A 14,817-nucleotide genomic window follows, 5' to 3' on the forward strand; every position below is an offset into this window, starting at 1 on the left:
AAGGCGCATCATAGTCAAATTCACAAAATACTCAGGCAAGGAAAGAATCATGAAAGCAGCAAGGGAAAAAAGTCCTTAACCTACAAGGGAAGACAGATCTGGTTTGTTGCAGCAGACCTATCCACAGAAATTGGCAGGTCAGAAAGGAATGACATTATGTATTCAATGTGCTGAATCAGAAAAATATGCAGCCAAGAATTCTTTATCCAGCAAGGCTGTCATTCAAAATAGAAGGAGAGATTAAGAGTTTCCTAAACAAAAATTAGAGTTTGTGACTACTAAACCAGCCCTGTAAGAATATTTAAGGGGCATTCTCTGAGGGGAGAAAAGACAAAAAAAAAAAAAAAAAAAGACTAGAAAGGACCAGAGACCACACCAGAAACCCTAACTCTACAAGAAACATACTGGCAATAAACTCATAACTTTCAATACTCTCTCTAAACGTCAATGGACTAAATCCTCCATCAAAAGACATAGGGTAACAGAATGAATAAGAAAACAAGATCCACCTATATGCTGTTTACAAGAGACCCACCTTAGACCTAAAGACACCTTCAGATTGAAAGTAAGGGGATAGAGAACCATCTTTCATGCTAATAGTTGACAAAAGAAAGCCAGAGTAGCCATACTTATATCAGACAATCTAGACTTCAAAATAAAGACTGCAACAAGAGATGAAGAACAGCATTATATCATAATTAAGGGGTCTATCCACCAAGAAGACCTGACAATTGTAAACATTTATGCTCCAAACGTGACAGCACCCAAATATATAAATCAATTAATCACATACATAAAGAAACTCATTGATAATACCATAATAGTAGAGGACTTCAACACCCCACTTACAGCAATGGACAGATCATCTAAACAGAAAATCAACAAGGAAACAGTGGCTTTGAATGACACACTGGGCCAGATGGACTTAACAGATATATTCAGAACATTTCATCTTAAAGCAGAATATACATTCTTCTTCAGTGCACATGGAACTTTCTCCAGAACAGATCACATATTGGGACACAAATCAGCCCTCAACAAGTACAAAAAGATCAAGATCATACCATGCATATTTTCAGACCACAACGCTATGAAACTTGAAATCAACCACAAGAAAAAATTTGGAAAGATAGCAAATACTTGGAGACTAAAGAACATCCTACTAAAGAATGAATGGGCTAACCAAGAAGTTAAAGAGGAAATTAAAAAGTACATGGAAGCCAATAAAAATGATAACATCACAGCCCAAAATCTCTGGGATGCAGCAAAAGCAGTCATAAGAGGTAAGTATATAGCAATCCAGGCCTTCCTAAAGAAGGAAGAAAGGTTTCAGATACACAACCTAACCTTATACCTTAAAGAGCTGGAAAAAGAACAAATAAAACCCAAAACCAGTAGAAGACAGGAAATAATAAAGATTAGAGCAGAAATCAATGCTATCGAAACCAAAAAAAAAAAAAAAAAAAAGTCAGATCAATGAAACCAGAAGCTGATTCCTTGAAAGAATTAACAAAATTGATAAGCCACTAGCCAATCTGATCAAAAAGAAGAAGATAAGAACCCAGATAAATAAAATCAAGAATGAAAGAGGAGAGATCACAACCAACACAGCAGAAATAAAAACAAGAGAGTATCATGAGCAATTATATGCCAATAAAATGGGCAATCTGGAAGATATGGACAAATTCCTAGAAACATATACACTACCAAAACTGACACAGGAAGAAATAGAAAATTTGAACAGACCCATAACCAGTAAAGAAATCATATTAGTAATCAAAAACCTCCCAAAAAACAAGAGTCCAGGGCCAGATGTCTTTCCAGGGGAATTCTACCAAACATTTAAGGAAGAGTTAACACCTATTCTCTTGACGCTGTTCCAAAAAATACAAATGGAAGAAAACTTCCAAACTCTTTCTATGAAGCCAGGATAACCTTGATTCCAAAACCAGACAAAGACCCCACTAAAAAGGAGAACTATACACCAATTTCCCTGATGAACATGGATGAAAAAATCCTCAACACGATATTAGCCAACCAGATCCAACCATACATTAAAAAATTATTCACCACAACCAGTGGGATTTATGACTGGGGTGCAGGGCTGGTTCAATATCTGCAAAACAATCATTGTGATTCATCACATCAATAAAAGAAAGACAAGAATCACATGATCCTCTCAATAAGTGCAGAGAAAGCATTTGACAGAATACAGCATCTTTCTTGATACAAACTCTTAAGAAAGTAGGGAGAGAAGTATCATACCTCAAGATCATAAAAGCCATATATATGAAAGACCCAATGCTAATATCATCCTCAATGGGGAAAAACAGAGCTTTCTCCCTAAGGTCAGGGATAAGACAGTGATGTCCACTCTTGCTACTGTTATTAAACATAGTATTGGAAGTCTTAGCCTCAGCAATCAGAAAACACAAAGAAATAAAAAGGCATCCAAATTTGCCAGGAGGAGGTCAAAGTTTCACTCTTCACAGATGACACGATACTCCACATAGAAAACCCAAAAGATTCCACCAAAAAACTGCTAGAACTGATCCATGAATTCAGCAAAGTTGCAGGACATAAAATGAATGCACAGAAATCAGTGCATTCCTATGCACCAACAATGAAGCAACAGAAAGAGAAATCAAGGAATCGATCCCATTTACAATTGCACCAAAAACCATAAAATATCTAGGAATAAATCTAACCAAAGAGGTGAAGAGCCTATACACTGAAAACTATACAAAGTTTATGAAATAAATTGAAGAAGACACAAAAAATGGAAAAATATTCCATGCTTCTGGATACGAAGAACAAATATTGTTAAAATGTCAATACTACCCAAAGCAATCTACATATTCAATGCAATAACTATCAAAATAACACCAGCATTCTTCATAGAGCTAGAACAATCCTGAAATTTGTATGCAACCAGAAAAACACCCGAATAGCCAAAGCAGTCTTGAAAAAGAAAACCAAAGCAGGAGGCACCACAATCCCAGACTTCAAGCTGTATTACAAAGCTGTAATCATCAAGACAGTACGGCAGTGGCACAAGAACAGACACTCAGATCAATGGAACAGAATAGAGAACCCAGAAATGGACCCACAAACGTATAGCCAACTAATATTTGACAAGCAGGAAAGAATATCTAGTGGAATAAAGATAGACTCTTCAGCAAGTGGTGCTGGGAAAACTGGACAGCGACATGCAGAACAATGAACCTGGACCACTTTCTTATACCATACACAAAAATAAACTCAAAATGGATGAAAGACCTAAATGTAAGACAGGAAGCCAACAAAATCCTCGAGGAGAAAGCAGGCAAAAACCTCTTTGATCTTGGCTGCAGCAACTTCTTACTCAACATGTCTCTGAAGCAAGGGAAACAAAAGCAAAAATGAACTACTGGGACCTCATCAAAATAAAAAGCTTCTGCACAGTGAAGGAAACAATCAGCAAAACTAAAAGGCAACCGACAGAATGGGAGAAGATATTTGCAAAGGACGTATCAGGTAAAGGGTTAGTATCCAAAATCTATAAAGAACTTATCAAACTCAACACCCAGAAAACAAATAATCCAGCAAAGAAATGGGCAAAAGACATGAATAGACACTTCTCCAAGGAAGGCATCCAGATGGCCAACCGACACATGAAAAAATATTCCACATCACCCATCATCAGGGAAATATAAACCCAACCACAATGAGATACCACCTCACACCTGTCAGAATGCCTAACATTAACAACTCAGGCAACAACAGATGTTGGCAAGGATGTGGAGAAAGAGGATCTCTTGCACTGCTGGTGGTAATGCAAGCTGGTGCAGCCACTCTGGAAAACAGTATGGAGGTTCCTCAAAAACTTAAAAATAGAGCTACCCTACAACCCAGGATTGCACTACAAGGGATTTATCCAAGGGATACAAGTATGATGTTTTGAAGGGGCACATGCACCCCAATGTTTATAGCAGCACTATCAACAATAGCCAAAGTATGGAAAGAGCCCAAATGTCCATCAATGGATGAATGGATAAAGAAGATGTGGTGTGTGTGTTGTATATAACACACACACACACACACACACACACATATATGTTATACATATAACACACACACACACATATATATATATATATATATATAACACACACACATACACACAATGGAGTATTACTCAGCAATCAAAAAGAATGAAATCTTGTCATTTGCAACTATATGGATGGAACTAGAGGGTATTATGCTAAACGAAATTAGTCAGAGAAAGATAAATATCATATGACTTCACTCACATGAGGACTTTAAGATATAAAACAGATGAACATAAGGGAAGGGAAGCAAAAAAAAAAAAACAGGGAGGGGGACAAACATAAGAGACTCTTAAATGTGGAGAACAAACAGAGGGTTATTGGAGGGGTTGTGGGAGGGGGGGATGGGCTAAGTGGGTAAGGGGCATTAAGGAATATACTCCTGAAATCACTCTTGCACTATATGCTAACTTGGATGAAAATTTAAAAAATAAATAAAAATTTAAAAAAATATCATGAACAACTCAGTACCCACAAATTGGATAACCTATATGCAATAGACCAATTCTCTGAAAGAGACCAATGACCAATTCTGCCAAAATTCACAAGAAGAAATAGACTAGCCGAATAGGCCTATATCCATTAAAGAAAAGGAATCAATAAATAAGTTGCCAAAAGAGAAATCACTAAGACCAGATTAGACTGACTGACGAATTCTACAAAAATCTTAAGGAAATCTCTATAATTGTTAACAAAAGATAGAAGCAGAGAGAATATTTCCTAACAGTGTATGGAATGAAAAATGGTACCACCACTTTGTAAGACAGTTTGGCACTTTCTTACACAACCAAACAAACTCTTACCATATAATCACACTCCCTGGTATTCACCTGAAGGATTTGAAACTTATGTCCACACAAAAACTATTGCAGATGTTAATAGCAGTTTCATAAGTGCCAAAAATTGAAAGAAACCAAGATGTCCTTTAGTAGTTGAATGGTAAATAAACTATGGTACATCCAGCCAATTAATTACTTAGCACTAAAAGGAAATGAGCTATCAAGTCATGATAGCTTTTATTTATAAAAATAAATGAAGGTGTCCTTTTTCATCCATTACAGGATAGCTGGTAATGCATTAACCCACTCTCTATAAACTAAAGCCAGACCATCTATATGAAATAATTGATTTCAGGCAATATATGGTGACTAGCACAGGACTGAAATGCTTGTGAGAAGGAATATATGGGATAAACCCTAAATTCACTCCAACTTTCTCCCTTAGAGACATTTTCTAAACCGTAGTTCAGAGAAGTGGAATCCAACAGTCTTACTGACCAGACTAAATAGAGATCAGAGTTTGAACCTGCTGCAATAGCTGAAATTTGGAGGCAGGGTACTGAAGAAGAAGAAACCACAGAAAAATAGCCCCCAAAATCTATGTAGAAGTTCTCCTCAGGTCTTTGACCATATCCAAAAATGATTATGTAAAAGCAAAAGTATGGTAAGCAAAGTAGGAAAGAATCCTGGGAAGACTCTTCCCAGGAGTTTCAACTCAACCAGAGTACAGAAATCTTAGTGAGCATCCCCAACATCGAATTGGAACCCCAGAAAAACTATGCCCTGTGAATAAAGACCATGCATAGGAGCAAGGGCTACATCCTAGGACTAAAGACAAAACTGGGATAGAACATTCTAACAAAGATTGAAATAGAACCCCAACAAGATAATCTGCTAGTAATATAAATTCTTCCAAAACAAAACTATTCTTTAGAAGATAACAATAGTCCAGCCTTCTATAATGTATCAACACCATGTCTAACATGTAATTAAAAATTAGGTGACATCAAAAAAGAGAGGAAAAGTGACCAATAGTCAAGTGAGAAAACATACAACAGAAGCAGACCCAGAGATAATCCAGTAAATGGAGTTAACAGAAAAGACCTCAAAATGATCATTTAAAAATTATACAGGAAAAGGTAAACAAAACAATGAAAACATGGAGCATTTAAACACAGAATTAGGCTTTATTTTAAGAAATAAATTGACATTCTAGGGGTGCCTGGGTGGCTCAGTTTGTTAAGCATCCTACTTCAGCTCAGGTCATGATCTCACAGTCTGTGAGTTCGAGCCCTGCATTGGACTCTGTGCTGACAGCTCAGAGCCTGGAGCCTGCTTCAGATTCTGTGTCTCCCTCTCTCTGACCCTCCCCTGTTCATGCTCTGTCTCTCTCTGTCTCAAAAATAAATAAACATTAAAAAATTTAAAAAAAATTGACATTCTAGAACTTCAAAATACATCTGAAATTAATAATTTATTACATGGATTTAACTGCAGACTAGATACAGCAGAAGACCAAATCAGTTTTAAGACTCGTCAACAAGACTTATTCAGAATGCATCTTATACAAATAAACAAATTTTAAAAAGAAAAGGAAAGAAAACACCAGAATAGAGGGTAAGAGAGATTTGGGATATACAGTCTCTTAAGTTTTAACATGTGTAGCTGAGTTCCAGAAGGAGAAGAGAATTAGATACGCAATGTTTGAAGAAAGCTGCCAAAAGGAAGCTCAGCAGCGCTGAGGATAAATATGAGGAAAATCAAATTCAAATGCATCATCGTCAAACTGGTAAAAACCAAAGATAAAGGAAACATTGTGACAGCAGCCAGAGGGTGGGGGAAAGCCACATTTCCTTCCAGTGAAAACTATGAGAATTAGATTTAATCTCTTTACAGAAACTATTGAAGCCAGAAGAAAATGGAATTGCAGTTTTAAAGAAGGAAAACGGACAACCTAGAATTCTAGGTCCATCAAAAACAAACAAACAAAAAACCCTTTAAAAATTGAGGCTTCTAGGGGCGCCTGGGTGGCGCAGTCGGTTAAGCGTCCGACTTCCGCCAGGTCACGATCTCGCGGTCCGTGAGTTCGAGCCCCGCGTCGGGCTCTGGGCTGATGGCTCGGAGCCTGGAGCCTGTTTCCGATTCTGTGTCTCCCTCTCTCTCTGCCCCTCCCCCGTTCATGCTCTGTCTCTCTGTCCCAAAAATAAATAAAAAACGTTGAAAAAAAAATTTTTTTTTTTTTAAATTGAGGCTTCTATGAAAGGAGGGCTAAATGCTTTTGAGTGTCTACTGTGACCCCATCCTCTCTGGCAAACGTGACCCAGACTGTATTGTCTTTGACTCCCCATGCCCATGGAGCTGGGCTTCTGGAGATGGCACTGATACTACTGACTCAGGCAGAAGGGCTTGATCAGATGAAACTGAGTCTGGGGCTTCATCCTGACATCATTAAATTGTTCTGTACTCATGAGGCTTAAGAATGATCTCAGGAAGCCTGGGTGACTCTGTCAGTTAAGTGTCTGACTCTAGGTTTCAGCTCAGGTTATGATCTTGCATTTCATGAGATCGAGTCCCACACTGGGTTCTACACTGACAATACAGAGCCTGCTCGGGATTCTGTCTCTCCTTTTTTCTCTGCCCCTCTCCCACTAGTACATGCAGGCTCTATCTCAAAATAAGCATTTTAAAAAATAAGAATGATCTGCCTATCACCACCAAATAAGCTATATTTCACTTGTATCCCAGAAGAGCGAATACCCTTTCTGCATATAAAACGGATTTGCTTAAGTAATTTTTTCCATAATAAAGATCTTCTGTACCATGGCTGAATTCTTTACTTTTAGAAACATGTTATAAACTCTTAATTTGTGATTTCTCTTTCAAATAAATTATAAACAAAGAAACAGTCATCACTCTACCAAACATTGACCATCTTCGCCCCCACCTCCAAGCCTGGTAAGAGCCTCTATTCTCCACATTCTTAGGTGAACCAAACCCTGATGCGGCAGGATTTCCAGATCAGTCTCTGCTGATTGTTCTTTCTCCTATGAACAAAGGCTGTGTGGAGAGAACTGCTCATGGCAGAGTCCTGGGTATGGACAAAAGAGGCTCTGGGCCTGAATCTGCTAGAGAGATACGAGGAGAGTACGATTTTGTTTAAAGAAACAAAAGATGGCAAATCCAGCTGACAGAATGATGTACTCCCTCCACGGAGGCAACCACGGTTCTGAAGATGACTGTGCTGACGGTGGCAGGGCCACATGATGGTAGGAGCCTGGGTCATTGAGTCACCTCGCTAAGGGCACTTGGATTGAACTACAGCAAGTTTCCACTGAAAATACATGAAACGCTAAGACGTCAACAGTTCTCCTTCATGTCTCCTGAGTTCTTATCAGTGAAGTAGCACCTCTGGCGAGGCCCTTCATTTCTCTGACCCAGCTTGTCTGCACTGACCAAACCCAGGCTCAAGCAAGCCTACAGGGAAGGGAGATCCCTGTAACCTTGATAAGTAGGATCTGCCTTCAAGGCTGCAGGAGGAGACTAACTCAGAAGGAGGCTCACCCCAGAATGTGGGCATGTCTCACCATTGTGTTCTGACACACCTGCATGCAGAGAATGTAGGTTATGGCATGAAGCTACTTTAATCCTCTAGGTTTTGCGTAGTGTCAGGAGAGGCAAAAATTCATGGGCTAGTCTCTTCTGGATGCTATCGGCACAATAGAAATACGCTTTCTGTGTGTGCAGCAGTGAACAAAGAGTGTACTTTGTTTTATTAGGGCATAGTGTTTTATTCAACCAGGCCTCACTTGCCCTCCCTACCGGTAGTCTGGCCTAGGTTGCCAGGCACTAGTTTGTTTTAGAAATAGAACACTCCAGGGGCACCTAGGAGATTCTGTCAGTAGACTGTCCAACTCTTGATTTCAGCTCAGGTCATGACCCCAGGCTCGTGGGACCAAGCCCCGTGTAGAACTCCGCACTGGGCGTGGAGCCTGCTAAAGATTCTCTCTCTCCCATCTGCCCCTCTCCCCCACTCACACTCTCCAAAAAAATTAAAAATGAAAAATAAAAAGAAATACAACAGTCCACAGGGTTCCAAGCAGATAGTTGTGGTCCACCGGATACCAATAGCCAGCAACCAAGCTTCAGTGCCTTTGGAGTCATGCAGGGCCTTTGGACTGCCACAGAAATATCTTTCCATTCTGGTCCTAGAGCAGGGCTCTGGTGGTAGTATCTGGCTACTTGAGACAAAGCTCTTTGGGTTTCCCTTCAGTATATGCTGCTATGATTTTTTACTTTTTGATAAGTAGCCAACATACTTTAAGGAGGAATAAAGAGATAGCCAAATGCTCTTCTGTCTTGGTTAAAGAATATCTTTTGTCAGTGAAAAGACTAAAATGAGTTTATACAAGTCTATGGATCTCGCAGGTCACCTCTTATAAAGGCCAGTCCTCTGAAGGCACAAACTCTGTGTTTGGCAACACTTCAGAGAAATGTGAATGGGTTGACCTCTTCACTTGAGGACACCTTTGAAAAAACAATCAAAAAGAAACCCCGAACTGTCATGTTACTGGGTGATAATGGCTCATCTTAATTTAAGAACAGACATGATCAGTCAAAGAGGGATTGAAACCCTTCCAGTCCCAACTAACTAATGCTAAAGGCATCTCAGAAAAAAATGTAGAACAACTTCAGAGGGAAATAATGGATGGCTTGGATGAAAACACTCATCAATAACAAAACCTAAGCCTGCTTTCCAAGAAGATAAGGAACGAAAAGTGTGGGGACTCAAAGGCAAAACAAACAAACAAAAATAAAAACCTTGAAAGTATTACCCATGAACGACACAGGCTGTAAATGAGAAAGGAGCCCATAAACTCTCTCACTGAAACTGTGCTGAGAGTGAGGTTTACCTGCTCTCTTTAGAGATAATCACCGAGATGATAACAGTTCGCCTTTCAAGGAGAAGAGGACAGTTACTCCATAGGGACCCAGGCTCACATGCAGGTGTAATTCAGAGGTCAATGCAGCTGCCCCTGAACATCCACACCCACTGCAAGACATTGGGGTTTTTTGTCTCCTCAAAAGTAATTTAGATTTCAAGTACACAATACATAGTTATTAACTCTAATCAGGCTGTACAGTAGGTCTCCAGATTCATCTTCTAAATTAAAAGACTGTATCTTTTGATCAAATATCTCCCCTTTTCCCCTCAATCAGCCTCTGATAAACTCAACTATATTCTACATTATTGTATGTTTGATTTTTTTTTAGAGTCCATATGTGAGTGACATCATGCAGTACTTGTCTGTGTCTGGTTTATTTCACTTAGTATAATGTTCTCCAGTTTCATCCACATTGTTGCAAATAGCAGGATTTCTTTCTCATGGCTGTGTGATATCCCAATATATATATAAGGGTATATAATATATATTGTCTGCACTGACCAAACAAGGCTCAAGCAAGCCTACAGGGAAGGGAGATCCCTGTGTGTGTGTGTGTGTGTGTGTGTGTGTGTGTATTTATATACATACACGTATATATACATATAATCACGTTTGTATATATATACACAAATGTGATTTATATATATACACATATAATCACGTATGTATATATATACATACACATATATATATACATATGATCATGTTTTCTTCATTCATCTGTCCATTTGCTTAAGAGAATAGATCTCAAGTGTTATCACCACAAAAAAATAAGTGAAGTGATGGATATCTTAATTAACCTGATTGTGGTAATCATTGTACAGTATGTATGTATACTAAATTATCATGTTGTACACTTTAAATATATGCAATTTTTATTTGTCAATCATAGTAAAACTGGGGGGAAAACATTTAAAAAGCAATTTAGATTTACCTCTATTGAACACTTTCACTGTTGCTATTTGATTGTTTGTTCTTATTGATGTTTGATAGAATTATAACTCCTCAAAGCATTTTTAAACATAGATGGGTTTTGGGGCACCTACATGGCTCAGGTGGTTAAGCATCCAACTCTTGATTTCAGCTCAGGTCATGATCTCACAGATTCATGAGTTCGAACCCCGCATGGGCTCTGTGCTGACAGAGTGGAGCCTGCTTCAGATTCTCTGTCTTTCTCTGCCCCTCCCCTGCTCGCAGTCTCTCTCTCTCTCAAAATGAATAATCTTTAAAAAGAATTAACATAGATGGGTTTAACTTCATTATGATACATTAGTTCCATTTCATTGTGTCCCCTACAATGAAAAGATATAAATACTGCATTTTTTACTATTACTTAAACCATCACTGACATTTTAACAAAACCAGGCAGGATATTTGGAAAAAAAGAAAAGACTATTTCGATATACTACTAGAAATCTGTAAAAGTAGCTTCTTAATAGTTACCTCAATAAACTTTTATTGGTATTATTAAACAAATTGAAAAACCCAAACAGGCATCACAGTTAAACCTATCAGTATTTTTATCAGTTAAAGTTCTAAATTCACAGACGAAGGGACTTGTGAGTTACAACCATTTGTTTCTTACTTTGTAATTTTCTGAAATGTTGCCATTTCAGATTTGTTCATGTATTCTTCAATACTTAAATGTCCTTAGATTTTATTCAGTCAAAACTTTTCCCTTTAAAAAACAAGGGGCAGACACCCAGTTCTAGAACAGCAGCCCCAGAAGCCCCTCCATCTACTCCCCCTCCCCCGCCGAGAATACCATAACTGCTAAAACTTCAAAACAACAACAAAAACCCTCCTGTAAAGTCTCGGGAAACCGTCGTGAGGACACACAACAGATGGAGAAACATTCACTCAAGAAAAGTTACTAAAATCTGACTTGAGCCATAGCTACTGCTCCCTTCCCAGCAGTTCAGCAAGAGGGAAGCTCCCCCCTCCCAGAGCAGGTGGCCAAGGACACGGGAGTCACCCTCAGGCCCCCAGCTCCCAGCCAAGGGCTGCGGTGTCTCCCCGGGAGGGGCAGGCTGCTAGCGTTGCTCACGTCCCTACCTCCGTGTTGCAGGGACTCGGTTCCCGGCGGGCCCCGCCGAGAAGTCAGGGCCTCCCTCCCTCCGTCCAGCCAGAGGGCACAGGCTCGTCCCCAGAGCCAGCAGGCCAAGAAAGCCGGAGCCCTGGTCACCTTTGCCCGAGCGTGTTCACGGGGCGGGGAGGGAAGCGAGCTGAAAAGACCAGAGGGACTGCCCCAGGGCATCGCTCCACCAGCAGAGGGGTCACCAGAGGGAGCCGCCACCGCCTCCGATAATTCGCCCCGGGAGGAGGGGCATGCCCTGAGAACCGGGAGCTCTGAGGGTCTCCCCAAGCCAGCTGGTGCGTGGGGAGCAGTGCGGGAAAGTTCGCGCCCGGGCGAGGGTGCAGTCACAGCCTGGAGGTTGGGGTGGTAAGCGAAGAAGAGGCTGAGCTTGACGCGAGCAACAGGCTCGGCCAGACGCGCTGTGCCGCTAGGGGGAGCCCGCGAAACGGCCGCTAGGAGGAGCCTCCAGGGTGTAAGAAAAATTACGTTTCCAGTTAAGAATGGCAAACTGGGTACGTTTAATTTTTTTAAGTTTATTTTTGAGAGAGAGACCATGAGCGGGGGGGGGGTTAAGGGCAGAGAGAGAGGGGGAGACAGAGGATCCCAGGCGAGCTTTGCATTGAAAGCGCAGAGCCCAAGGTGGGCTCGAACCCACCAAGTGAGATCATGACCCGAGCTGAAGTCGACGCTTTACCCACGGAGCCACCAAGGGGCCCCTGGGCACATTTAATTTCGTTCCTTCTCAAAAAACCCACAAAAATCATTTCTGGTTTGTTTGTTGTTGTTGTTTTCACCACTTTTGTTTCTGAAGACAAAGCTGCAAGGCTGAGAAGAGGAAAGGAGACGATATGGGAAACTGTAAAATAGACCAGTTTTAAACTCTCAAAAATAACAGGAAGGCCAGATGGAATGGAATAAAGCTTTCAAAATTATACAGGCAAGTTATTTTCGCCTAAAATTCTGTACTCGATCGACCTTTGATTGATCAAGTTTAAGGGCAGGATAAACACTAAATGGATAAAAGCCTTGATACCCGCAATAAGAACTCCAGCACAGGACAGGGGCAGAGGGAATCCCTGGGGTGGTGGGGAGGGTCCTTCAGGAAGACTGCTGGGTGCTGGGTGTCAAGACCCAGCCCGGAGCAGAAGGGGGTTCAAGGGCGCTGGGGGAGCTTTTGTCAGGAAGAGGTCAAGCACCACTCATACACATTTCTTGAAAAAAGATTTAAGTTTTGCGGGTTGCATCGGTATTAAGTACATAGAAATCCAAGCAAACACAGAATTAAGACAATTATCTCCAGAGAAGACTAACAGACCGGGAAAGGGGTGGGGGAGGAATCACAATTTTCTACACGACTCCACTGCTGTGTGTGGTATTTACATAGTTACAATAGTGCAGACGCTGGGTATTCATTTAAGCAAAATCTTAATATAACCAGTTTGGAAGGAGGAGGAAGATAAGACTCATGCTTGTGGACAGGGAATCAGGGAGAAGAAAGCTGAGAGTCAGTAGATGATGCCTGAAGCTGAGAAACCAGAGAGCACGGAGACAAGCAGGTTATTTTGAGAACTGGGGTGAACACCTGAAGAATCCGCTTACCCAGGTGAAAGTGCTTGGCTCTGGAGAAGAAGGGAGAATGTGGTCGCTGCTTTTCACAACGAACGTTGAAGCTCTGTTTGGCTCTCTTACAACTATGTGCATTGGAACCTGTACTGAATGTATAAATATATGTTTCTCTCCCTCTTCCACTACATCCCCTTACTCACCGGTGTTTAATTTTCAGAGTAACTGCTTTATATTCGTACCGAAAAGTTCCTTTTGTCTCTGCCTTGAAGGCATTACCAAGAAGGTTACTCTCAATATTTAGAAATTCTGCTTTTTAATAGTAACAGCTGCGGGGGCGCCTGGGCGGTTGGTCCAGCGGCCGACTCTGACTTCAGCTCAGGTCATCAAGGCACACTTTTCGAGACTGAGCCCCGAGGTGGGGCTGTCAGCCTGCTTGGGATTCTCCCTCTGCCCCTCCCCTAGTAACAGCTGCCATCATGACCTGCCCAGCACTGAGTGCCCAGCACTTCCACACTCTCTCTGGGTTCCCACAACAGCCACGCTTCCATTTCACGGGTGAGAAACTCACGCTCAGCTTGGTTAAATAATTTGCTCCTCTGTAGCTGGGAGCCCTGACCCCAAAGCCTCGTCAGACCTCATCTTTCTAGGGTTTGAGTTTAAAGGAACTCCAAAGGGGAAAACATGTGGCAGTTCAAAGAACTCCTGGGGGGTAGGGTGGGGGGTGGGGAGGGGGGGGAAGGACGGGGAGGGAAGAGGAACCCGAAGAAACCCGCCAGGCCAGGCGTTCTGCAGTATTACTAGGGCAGCTTCTACTGACTTAACCAAGCCTGGCTCCAAATTGGAGTTCCCAGCTGGTCATGTGGGCAAAGGAAGCAATTTTTAAACTCTGGCCGGGAGCCCCTGTGGTTACAAAATAAAAGCTTGGTTCTGCTCTTATTCTGAAGGAAGAGATGTTCCCGCTGCTCCAGCACCGGCCAAACACCCCCCCCCCCCCCCCGCGAGGACGCTAAGCCCACAAGGTTTTGTGGCCAGAGAAGCGAGGATTCCTGAAAAGGAGGGGACAGAGGGCCTGAGTGCTTCCCGGTGGGGGTGGGGGGGACCCGGGTCCGGGATCTTAGACCAGATGATCTTAAAGGCCCCTTCTGAGTAAAACTGGAGGTCGTGTTTACTCGGAGTCTAAATCACTGGGAGCTTTGAGAGTGTCCTGGGCAGTTCCCTTTCCGGAGCTGTCGTGTGACAGCGTCAGGACCCTTACCTGGCTCCTTGGGTCAACTGGTCGGGCGGCTCGGGCGTGGGTAAAGTACGCGATCTGGTGAACAACAACAACGTTGTTTACGTTCCCTTTTTCTGAAAAGTCACGAGCC

General features: G+C 41.6%; 1 long non-coding RNA gene across 1 annotated transcript in view; it reads right to left on the bottom strand.

Moving 5' to 3' along the window:
- The window catches only part of LOC124523556 (uncharacterized), a 73,956-nt gene extending 59,176 nt beyond the window's left edge, over positions 1-14,780 (bottom strand). The window contains exon 1 of the long non-coding RNA XR_006965029.1: positions 14,709-14,780. This is a non-coding gene — a long non-coding RNA (uncharacterized LOC124523556). The remainder of the gene's footprint in view (positions 1-14,708) is intronic.
- Positions 14,781-14,817: the final 37 nt, after the last annotated feature.

This window comes from Lynx rufus, unplaced genomic scaffold (assembly GCF_022079265.1).
Source record: "Lynx rufus isolate CCGP_SWC_20201006 ecotype Redwood Valley unplaced genomic scaffold, mLynRuf1.p SCAF_4, whole genome shotgun sequence".
NCBI lineage: Eukaryota > Metazoa > Chordata > Mammalia > Carnivora > Felidae > Lynx > Lynx rufus.